Below are 12,456 nucleotides of genomic sequence, written 5' to 3' on the forward strand. Positions count from 1 at the left end.
AGGAAATAGAAGATTTTTACCAACTTTTGCAGTCAGAAATTGATGAAACATGCAATCAAGATGCATTAATAATAATGGCAACTGGAATGCAAAAGTTGAGAACAGGGAAGAAAGATCAGTAGCTGGAAAATACGGGTGAGAGAAATGAGGCTGGAGATAGAATGGTAGAGTTCTGCACATTCAATGATTTATTCCTTGCAAATACCATTTATAAGAAACATAAATACAGGCTATTAATCAAATGGATTTCGTCTGATGGCATGCATAGGAATCAAATAGATTACGTTTGTGGAAAGACTCAGTGGAGAAGCTCAATATCAGCAGTGAAAACCAGGCTGCATGCTGATTGTGGGACAGACCACCAACTACTCATATGTAAGTTCAAGCTGAAGTTGAGGAAAATTAAATCAAGTCCACGGAACCAAAATTTAATCTTAAGTCTATCGCACTCGAATTTCAAAACCATCTGAGGAACAGGTTTGAGGCCTTGAGCACCAATGAGCATAGACCAAATAAGCTCTGGGAGGGTATCAAGAAAATCATCCTAAGGTTGCATAGTGGAATGTACTTGGGGTGGCGGGAGGGCTGTGGGGGGATTATGTTCCAGGGAGGGAGTGTTTTTGAAAGAGAGGAGTGAACTGGAGAAGGGGGGGGTGGAGGGTTGGGCGGGGAGAGAAGTGCAGCAATGAATGAATGGAAATCCAAAATCTCTGTAAATGCTCACTAAAATTATTTTTAAAAAAACCAACAAAACCAAAAAGAAAATCATCCATGAAGAATGCAAAAGATCATTACAAAGGCTGAAAAAGAAGAAAAGACGAAGATGGATGTCAGATGAGACTCTGAATATTGCATTAGAGCGCTGAGAAGCCAAAGCTAAAGGAAGAAACCAAAAAATCAAAGAGCTAAACAGAAAATTTCAAAAGGCAGCCCGGGACGACAAAGCAAGATACTATAATGAAGTGTGCAGAGAGCTGGAGTCAGAAAATCAAAAGGGCCGAACTCACTCAGCGTTTCTTAAACTGAAGGAGCTGAAAAACAAATTCAAGCCACAGGTGGCAATACTTAAGGAAGCTAAAGGAAAATTAAGTCAAATATGTAGTATGCTGTTGTTGTTGTTATGTGCCGTTGAGTTGTTTGCGATTCACAGTGACCCTATGTACAAGAACCCTAAACCTTGCTCTACCCTGTGACAACCTCATTGTCTTTGACACACCTACTTTCCACTACCCCAATCACTGAATTGATCCATTTCGTCAAGGTTCTTCCTCTCCTGCCCCATGCCTCCTCTCTCCCAAACATGATGTCCCTCTCCAAAGACTAGTCCTTCCTTGCAACATGCCCAAAGTATGTTTGATGAAGCTTCAGAATCCTTGACTCCAAGGAACAGCCAGGCATCAGCTTCTCCAGGACAAACCTGTTCATTCTCCTAGCAGTCCATTGTATATTCAACAAGCTTCTCCAACACCACAGCTCAAAGTCATCAATATTCTTTATATCATCCCTAGTCACACAGATGATCCAAATAAGATATGGAAGGAGCAATGTCACAACACCACCAACAGAAATAAAAAGGTTAACAATAAAATATTATTTAAAACTATACTCAAATAAATATAAAAACGTAAAGGAAATGTATAAATACTTAGAAGCTCACATCCTACCCAAACTGACACAGACTGGAGTGCAACACCTTAACAGACCCATTAAAAAAGAAGAAATTGAATAGGTCATGAAACAACTTCTGACTAAAAAAAAATGTTTTACTAGTGAATTTTATCAGAGTGATATTTATCAGAGAAAAGCTGTCACTAATTCTATATAAAGTATTTCAGAAAATATAAAAAGATAGAATACTCCCAGGCTTATTCTGTGAAGCAAATATATGATACCAACGTCAAGTAAAAATACTACCAAAATAGCAAACTATAGGGCAATATCTCTCATGAACATAGATGCAAAAATACTCAATAAAATGTGGGTCAATAGAATCTAACAGTTGCTGCTGCTGTTGTTGTTGTTATCCAGTTGTTTGTGACTCATAGTGACCCTATGTACAAGAGCCCTAAGTGCTGTTCTATCCTGTGCCAACTTCACCTTCTCAAACACACTCATTCCCACCATTCTACTCACAGAATCAATCCATCTCATCAAGGGTCTTTCTCTCCCTTGCCATCCCTCCACTCTCAAAGGCATCAATTCTCTTTCTATCATCCCTAGTCACTGTCCAACTCTCCGAAGCATAGCAAGTAATTGCAAAGACTATAGCCTGGATCAGGCGCACCTTAGTCTTCAGCCTGGCATTGTTGCTCTTCAGTGCTCCTGAGAGGTCCCTTACAGCTGACTTTCCCAGTGCAATTCGTCTCTTGATTTCCTGGCTGGTGTTACCAAGAGTGTTGACTGTGGAGCCAAGTAAACTAAAACTGTTAACTATCTCAATCTCTTCACCATCCACAGTGATGCTGCCAATTGTGGTGAGAATCTTTGTTTTCTTGATATTGAGCTTCAATCCATATTGTAGACTGCAGTCCTTGACTTTCTGCAGCAAGCACTTCTCAGTGGAGAGAGATTAAAAGCATTCACCGTGAGAACAGGAACTAGGCAAGAATGCTCACTATCATCTCTCCTATTCTATATTGTAAGTATTAGAGAGCTCCAGTGGCCTAGAAAGTTAAGCTACCAAGCCAAAAGTGGGTGATTTTAATCTGTGGCTCTCAGGCCTGGTTTTGTTTTTTGTCACACATTTTTCTAAGTGTTATAGCACTGGTCTGTCCATTTGCTATTCAGAGGTTACTCATGGTTGCTGTGTTGCTTATCACTGTGACATTGATGTGTCCAATGTGATAATGGTTACCCATGGCGGACAGGTTTGGTGAAGCTCCCAGATTAAAACAAGTTTGGAAGCAGGAGTGGCTTCCACTTCTGAAATGGCTTGCCTTTGGGAACTCTATGAACAGTGCTCAGGTCTTTTGTTCATAGAGTTGCTATGAGTCGTCTATGACTCAACCACACTTAACAATAGCAACAGAGGCCTAGTGGCAAGAAGTGGCACTGCAATCCCGAAGGCACACATCTGAGGCCACCAGAAAGCAAGGCAAGGAAATAAAAGGTATTTAAGTTGGCAAAGATGAGGTAAACCTATCTCTAATGCAGATGATGTGATAATATACTTGGTATCTTTAAAATTTAGTAGTGATGGGTAAAGTCTGCGGCTGGCCTGAAGGCTCTTGTGCAGTGAATCCACTCTAGAAGTTGGTTTCTTGTATTTTGTTGAGGGTCACATAAGGAAAGTTTTGGTTTGTGTTTGGCCAAATTTATTATTGTTAGGATGAACATTCTTTAAGTGGTACAGAAGCCGTTTGTCTATTTGCCGTACTGAATAACTTGGAGTTGCTGTGATGCTGAACACTGTGCCATACTGACAAATACCGTAATGGTTGCCATCATGGACAGTGTTTGGAGGCGCTTCCAGATTGATTCATGTTTTGAAGCAGGAGTGGCATCTGCTTTTTAAACTAGATGCCTCTGGAAACTATAAACTCTATAAACATAAAGAAATTATATTAAGTACAGAACAGAGTTCAGGTCTTTTGTTCATAGGGTCACTATGAGTCATGTTCAACTTGACAACACTTAACCACTGTTGAATGAGACTAGTGTTATATTTTGGAGGAAAATTCTTCTACTTTGTACATTACTCTTTGTCAGTTGACTGTACTGAGGTAATCTGGGTTTGCTGTGATGCTGAACCTTGTGCCACTGGGATGTCAAATGCCATAATGGTCTCCCAATGTGGACAGAGTTTGGTGGAGCTCCCAGTTGTAAAACAGGTTTGGAAGCAGGAGTGATAATTCACTTCATAAACCATAGGCCTATGGAAACTGTATGAACTTGGAAAACCATGATAGCTATAGAAATGCATTAAGTGTTTTGTTCGCAGAGTTGCTATGAGTTATGCTCTACTCAACAGCAATTAACAACACAAAAACAACATGATAGTACACTTAAAAAACCTGAGAGATTCTGTAGGAAAATTATTGGACATGGTAGACCAATTTAGCAAAGTAGCAGGGTACAAGATTAACATGTAAAAAGCAGCTGGATGTCTTGCAATTACTTGCTATCCATCAGAAAGCTGGATAATGACTAAGGATAGCAGAAGAAGAATTGATACCTTTGAGTTGTGGTGCTGGAGAAAGGTATTGACCACCAGGAGGACAAATAGTCTTAGAGAGAGTGACACCAAATTTCTCCTTGGAAGCAAGGATTTCGAAGCTCCATCTCACATACTTTGGGCACATAGTTAGGAGGGGACAGGTCCTTGGAGAAGGACATCATGCTTGGAAGGGAAGAGAGACAGTTTAAGAGAGGAAAATCCTGGAGGAGGTGGATTGACATGGTAACTGGAGCAATGAGATGAGGTTAGGTGTGTCTGAGTCAATGAGAATGGCTCAGGATGGGGCATAGTTTAGAGCTATTATACATAGGATCACTACGAGTCACAGGCAACTTGATGGCACTTTACAACAACAGTGGCAGTGAAAATATAGAAATGAAACTAAGAAAAATAGTATCAATCACAATACCTAATCACAGAAATAGTTGGAAATAATTCTAAGTAGAGACACAAAAGAAATATACAAAGAAAAGTACAAAACATTACCATAAGACACAAACGGAGACCTGGAGAAATGAAAGAATATATCATGCTCATGCATAGGAATACTCAATATTGTGAAAATGACAATTCCACCGATACAGATAATAAGTCTATTCTTCAACAAGAAGGAAAAAGCAATTTCCAATTCTACCTGGAATAGAGAGAGGTCCCAAATAAGCAAAACACTACTGAAAAAGAGAAACAAGGCAGGAGGCATAACATTCCTTGATCTCAAATTCTATTGCACAGCCATGGTAGTCAAAACAGCATAGTACTGATACAGCAGCAGACATATAGATTATAGATCCATGTAATAGAAGAACCCAAAAATCAGCTCATCTATCTATGGCCAAGTGATCTTTGACAAGGAGATGAAATCAGGTAAGTGGGGAACTAACAGTATCATTAACAAATGGTTCTGGCAAAATGTGAAAATCATCTGCACAAAAAACTTAAACTAGCTCCACACCTCATACCATGTATAAAAACTAAATCAAGGTTGATCAAGGTCCTAGAACTAAACACAAAGACTTTAAAATTCATCAGGGAAAAACTAGGAAGAACACTGGAAGCCCTAACCCACAGCACAAATGTCTGACAAGCACAATAAAAAACCTACAACCAGGACAGAATAAAATAGATAAATGGAACCTTCTAAGAATCAAATAGCTATACATATCAAAAAGTTCTCCAACATAGTAAGAAGAAATACCACAAATAGGAAAAAGAAAATATTTGGCAATGACATATCTGATAAGGGATTTATATCTAAAATTTATAGACTACTCCAGCACCTAGACAAGAAAAAGACAAATAAATCAATCACAAAATGGGCATAAGGTATAAATAGGCATTTCACCAAAGAAGAAATTCAGGTGGCAAACAAGTACGTGAAGAAATGTTCAAAATCTTTAATTATCAAAGAGATACAAATCAAAACAATTATGAGACATCATCTCACCCCTGCAACAATAGCAAACTTCAACAGGCCAGCAAACAACAAAAGCTGGTAAGGTTGTAGAGAAATTGGAGCTCTTATTTGGTGGGAATGTAAGATGGTAGAGGCTCTATGGAAGGTATTCTGGTGGTTGTTGTTATTGTTATGTGCCATCCAGTTGCTTGCGACTCATAGCGACCCTATGTACAAGAGCCCTAAATGCTGCTCTATCCTGTGCCAACCTCACTGTCTCCAACACACTCATTCCCACCACCTCAATCACAGAATCGATCCATCTCATCGAGAGTCTTCCTCTCCTGTGCTGTCCCTCTACTCTTCCAAACATGACGTCCCTCTTCAAGGACCAGTCTCTCCTTGCAACATGCCCAAAGTATGTAAGATGGAGCTTCAGAATCCTTGACTCCAAGGAGCATTCTGGGTTCACACACTCCAGGACAAACCTATTTGTTCTCCTAGCAGTCCATGGTATATTCAACAGTCTTCTCCTGCATCACAGCTCAAAGGCATCAATTCTCTGTCATCTCTAGTCACTGTCCAACTCTGCGATGCAAAGCATGTAATTGGGAAAACTATAGCGTGGATCAGGTGTACCTTAGGATCAAGCCTGATGTCGTTGCACTTCAGTACTCTTGAGAGGTCCCTCACAGCTGAATTCCCCAATGCAATTCATCTCTTGGTTTCTTAGCTACTGTTACCAAGAGTGTTGACTGTGGAGCCAAGTAAACTAAAACTATTAACTGTCTCAATCTCTTCACCATCCATACTGATGTTTCCAATTGGCCCAGTGGTGAGAATCTTTGTTCTTGATATTGAGCTTTAATTCATATTGAAGGCTGCAATCCTTGACCTTCTGCAGCAAGCGTTTCAGGTCCTCCTCAGTTTCAGCAAGCATGGTTGTGTTATCTGCATAACACATGTTGTTGATGACTCTTCCACCAATCCTGATGCCACATCCCTCTTCTTACAGTCCAGCATCTCGGATTATCTGTTCTTCATCTGGATTGAAAAGGTATGGAGACAAAATACATCCCTGATGGACCTCCTTCTTAATTTTGAACCATGCAGTGTCTCCTTACTCTGTTCTGACGACTGTCTCTTGGTCCAAGTATAGGTTTCGCATAAGCACAATCAAATGTTCTGGGGGTTCCCATTCTTCTCAGAGTCAGCCATAGCTTGTTGTGATCCACACAGTCAAAAGCCTTTGCATAGTCAATGAAGCACGGAAGTGGATGGCCAATTCTTATTCCTAGGTATTCTGGTACTTTCTCAAAAAAGTTAGAAATGCCATTTGACCTAGCAATTGCAGTACTGGGAATATACACTAAAGAAACTAGAGTCATGACTCAAACAGATGTATACACACCCATGTTTATTGCAGCATTATTCACAATAGCAAAGAGATGGAAGATACCTGTGTCCTTCAACAAATGAATGGCTAGAAAAACTATGGTACATTCATACAAATGGAATATTATGAAGCACTGAAAAACAGTAAACTAGTAAAACATTACACAACAGGGGGGAGCCTGGAAGATAGTATGCTGAGTGAAATAGCTCAGTCACAAAAAGACAAATAGTACAGTATAAAATAGGACAGAACTGGGGAGGTTGGGGAGAAAATGGGAAAAAATGGATAGATAATAAATACTGCATTGGATCAGATGGAGGAAGAACTGTCTAAAAGGAATATACGATTAAGCCTTACACGTATGACAATAATCTGAAACAAGGCTTGCATTGTGGGAAGGGCTGGAAGATAGGAAGAGGGAAGGGGAATAAAATGTATAATAATGAAGAAGAGTTAAATTATTTTTTATGTTTTTAAAAAGAGAGACAGAGAGAAATTATGAAAAAACAAGTGAGAGACTACAGTAAAGTGGGTTACAAATTTGAACAGTTAGATCAGCAATGGCCTCACTGGAAAGTAGACTTTGTGTAAAGACCTGGAGGAGTTAGGGATTAATCATGAGCCTATCTGGAGAGAGAAGGACTAGCCACCATCAAGACTCAATGCCTAAATTGTGCTTTACGTGGAGAAGAGGCAGCGACAAGAGCAATGCATATGCAGACAAGACAGAGAAGACAAGACATTTATTATTATTACTGTTGTTGTTAAGTGCCATCGAATCGTAGATGACTCATAGTGACCTTATGAATAAAAAACCTGAACATTTGTATAACTTTCATCATTTATCCACGTTCATAGTGTCTCTGGAGGCAAGCTAATTTGGAAGTGGATGCCATTTCTGCCTCCAAGCTTGTTTTAATCTGAGAGTTCCACCAAACACTGTCCGCCATGGGTCGCCATTATCACATTTGAAAAATCAGTGTCACAGTGTTTAGCATCACAGCAACCAAGGACAGATCAGTGCTATAGCACTTAGAAGAATGTTTGACAAAAGCCAATTAAAACCAGATTAAAATCACCTGCCTTTGGCTTGATAGCATGACTTTCTATCCACTAGGCCAACAGATTATTATTATACTAGTTTATTTATAAAATTCAAACATATTGTTTTTCACAATGGATTCTTCCCATTTCCCTCACCCCACGCACCCATACACCCCCATTCTCATCCCTCTGCTTCCACCCTCCCCCACCCCTTGGGCCCTCATACTCATTCTAAAATGATGGTTTTATACAATCTTTGTCCTTGTGGGACTGAGTTAGTTCACTTAGCATAAGGCTCTCCAGTCCCTCCCAAGTTTGGTAATAATTTACAAAATCATTGCTTCTGCGTGCTGCATACGATTTCATTGTGTGGCTGTACCATAATTTCTCAATCCATTTGATTGTGATTGGACGTCTAGATTGTTTCCATGTTCTTGTGATGGTGAATAATGCAACTATGAACATTAGTGGAAGATAGTTTGGTGCTTCCTGAAAAAGACACGAATTTTTGAGATATACATAACTATATCTATTTCTCTGTAGGTTTTTAAAGGCCTGAAAAAATACATAAGGAGCCCTGGTAATGTAACTGTTAAGTGCTCAGCTATTAACCAAAAGGTGGATAGTTCCAACTCCATCCAGAAATTACCAAAACCAAGCAAACATAAAACCCAAATCTATGGCCATCAAGTTAATTCTGGTTTATAATGACTTCCAAAAGGTTTCCAAATCTGTAAATATTTATGGAAGAGGACTTCCCATCTCATCCCCTCAGAGCAGCTGGTGATTTTGAACTGCTACTCTTTTGGTTTGCAACTTGATACATTATGCTCTAAATCACCAGGGCTCCTTCTAAATAAATAGCAGCTAGAAAACCCTATGACGATGCTTAGCTCTGACCTTTAGGGTGCATATGAGTTGGAAACAACTAATAACAACTGAAACATAGACATCAAGCTGATGCATATAAAATGTCTAGAAGATCAAAAGGTCTAGAAAGACCAAAACTTTTAATAACTACTCCAAGTAGAGAGGAGATCTCTCTTTATCTGAATAGATATTGACTACATTTTATACCCTGGTATATTGTTTAAATATTAAAATAGGCATGGATAGCTTATAAAGTTGTAAGGCAATTTTCTTTTCAAAGAGATAACCACAAACAAAAGACCACATAAAGTTCTAGAATATGCCAAGAAATGAAGCTTAACTCTCCAAAAGCATTTGCGTTTCCCAGGAAATTATTCCAGAAATTTCTGATCACAAATGTCTATTGATATTGCATGATTATTCTCAGGGTCAAAATTCATCAAAAAGGCCCCAGTGCAATGTCAGATCCACTTTAAATACCTGGGATGGCAACCACGCCTCAGACCAGTTATTTACACGGTGCCACCACATGCCTTGACAGACATAATTGCCTCTGACAGCTGATTTGCATTTCTTTTGCTGGAGTTTAGGGAATTTGTATATGAGAACATTAAGGGATGTCACCATTGTGATTCATTTTCCTTAAGGAAAATGATCAGCCTTCATAAAAGCCAAGGATGCCCTGAGGCAAGTTGTTAGAAGAAATTGGCTGATACAACTTGTTAGATTCTTAATCCAACGTGTGATTTTTATATTCACCAAAAGTCCTTCTGGGCTACCACTGAGTCATTTCAAAATTTACCTCATCTGACTTCAGTAACAGCAAGTTGAGATTTCTCCCTCTATCCCTGCCAGTAGTACTCTGCTTACTTTTATTAAAAGAAATTTGTCTTTTCAAAGAACCATGAATCTTCTCTTTCCTTCCCCCCGCCACTTTCCTTTTTTTATTATTATTGTTCACCTTTCCTGCCAAGCTTATTTAGCATCATTCTTTTTCTCTGTTGTCTTTCTCTCTCTCTCCTCCAAATCCACCTGGCATCTCCGTCACCTGTGGGGTCTTTCTTGTCTCCCTCTATTCCCCCTTCCCCCTTGTGTCTTTGTTTCTTAGTATGCCATCACAAACTGAGTAACATATTTCTGTTATCCCACAGTTCTGGAAGCCGAAAACCAAAATCTTTGGAAGGAATGTTGAAAATTCTACCTTCAAGAGTTTGTGGAGGAAATGTTAACAGGGCATATCTTTTCCATGGGCTCTGGAGAAAAATCCTTATGTGTTTTTTGTCTCTGTTGACTTCTGGTGGCCCCAGGCATTTTTTGTCTTGTGGCATTTTAATTACTATCTCTGCTTCATCTTCACATTACCTTCTCCTCTGCCTCAGTGTCCAAATCTCCATCTCCTTGCATCAGAATTATCTCATTTTCAGATGCATTATTACATCTACAAAGACCAATATCCCCCCTTCCCCCCAAAAAAAAGAAATATTACACTTATAGGTACTGAAGAAGCGAAATTCAATCAACTCATTGCTGGTGAGTCAGACTTGACTCAGAGCTGAGCCTTACAGCAGGTTTCCTAGTGTGTAAATCAGATGGGAGGAGTTTGTCTATCTTTGTCTCACATAGCTGCTGGCAGAGTTGAACCACCAGAGACGCATAACCTTTGGTTTAGTAATGCAGTTCCCTACAGTCTTCCACCAGAGAGCAAGGATTTTGAGGCCTTATCTGACATACTGGCATGTTGCCAGGAGGGACCAGTCCTTGGAGAAAGACAACATGCTTAGGAAAATGGAAAGATAGTGCAGGAGAGAAGACCCTGAATGAGAAGAATCCACACAGTAACTGGGTTAATGAAGGTAGGTGGGTCAGAGACGGTGAGATTGGCTCAGAAATAGGACAGAGTTCAGAGCTACTCTATAGGGTTTCCATGAGTCATAGTCTAAGCAATGGTACATAACAACAACATTCAGCACATGTACCTATTTTACTTGGATCCACAATCAACACCTATGATAGAAGCAGTCAATAAATCAAAAAATGTGTTGCATTGGAAAAGTCTACCTTCACGAGTCTCTCCAAAGTGCTTAAGAGCAAAGATACAAGTTTAAAGACTTGCTATTGTTGTTGTTTTGTGCCATCGAATCAAGTTCAACTGATAGCAACTCTATGAACAACAGATCTGAACCCTGTGCTGTCCTGCACCGTAGTCCTCCTCGTTGCTATAATCACTGTGTCAGTCTATCTTGTTGAAGGCCTTCCTTTCTTTCACTGACCCTCTACCTTTCCAAGCATGATGTTGGTTTTAAAGGAATAGCCCCTCCTAACAACATACTGAAAATATCCTTGCCTCTAAGAAGCATCCTGTCTGTACTTTCTCAAAGACATATCTATTTGATGTATTTTTTTTTTCTTTTGGCAGTCCATGGGATATTCAGTACTCTTCTCCAACACCACAACTCAAAGAAATTGTTTCTTCTGTAATCCTTACTCATTGTTCAGCTCTCAGATGCACAAGTGATTGGAAAAGACCATGACTTTAATCAGGGGCATGTTAGCCTTCAAGGTGGTATCTTGTTCTTCAGTACTGTGGAGAAGTCCTTAACAGCCGACTTCCCCAATGCAATCTGTCTTTTGAAACCTTGACTACTGGTAACAATGGTGTGGCTTGAAGATCCAAGCGAGATGAAATTGTTGACAATGTCAATCTTTCCTCCATCTAGCGTGACGTTATCTGTCAGCCTAGTGATGACTATTTTTGTCTTCTTGAGGTTGAGATGTAATGCATATTTAAAGCTATACTTTTTTATCTTATGCTGGAAGTATTTCAAGTCCTCCTCACTTTTAGCAAGCAAGATTATGTCATCAGCATAATGTATGTTGATGAGTCTTCCTAATATTCTGATGTCACATTTGTCTTCATAGAGTCCAGCTTCTGGAATGACTTGCCAGTGTGTAGACTGAATAGGACACAGCCCTGATGCACACTTTTCTTGATTTTAAACCGTGCAATGTTCTCTTGCTTTGTTCAGACAACTGCTTTTTGGTATGATGTTGTTGTTATGCATTATTAAGTCAGTTGTGTCTGAACCCTGCCTTATTCTGAGCCAATCTAAATGTATCTTCCACAACCACCTCTGTTACCGTAGCCACTGTCAATCCGTTTCATCACGGTCTTCCTTTTCTATGCTGACCCTCCTCCCTTCCAAGCATAATGTCCTTCTCCAAGCCCTGGTTCCTCCCAGCAACAGGCCCAAAGTATGTGAGACACAGTTTCAAAGTCCTTGCCTCCAGGGAGTAGTTCAGTTTCATCCTCTCCAAGACAAACCAGTTTGTTCTCTTAGCAGGCCATAGAAAGTTCAACACCCTTCTCCAGCACCACAACTCAAAGGCATCGATTCTTCTTCTGTCATCCTTCGTCATTGCCCAGCTTTCTGACGCATAGCAAGTAATTGTGAAGACCATGGTCTGAATCAGTCACACCTTAATCTCCAGACTGACATCATTGCTCTTCAGCAATTGGACACATCTCTGACAAAAGGTTTTCCCAGTGCAACTTATCTTTTGATTTCCTGGCTGCAG

The sequence above is a fragment of the Elephantulus edwardii genome, unplaced genomic scaffold, assembly GCF_000299155.1.
Source record: "Elephantulus edwardii isolate Elephantulus edwardi_28Jun2011 unplaced genomic scaffold, EleEdw1.0 scaffold00231, whole genome shotgun sequence".
Taxonomy (NCBI): domain Eukaryota; kingdom Metazoa; phylum Chordata; class Mammalia; order Macroscelidea; family Macroscelididae; genus Elephantulus; species Elephantulus edwardii.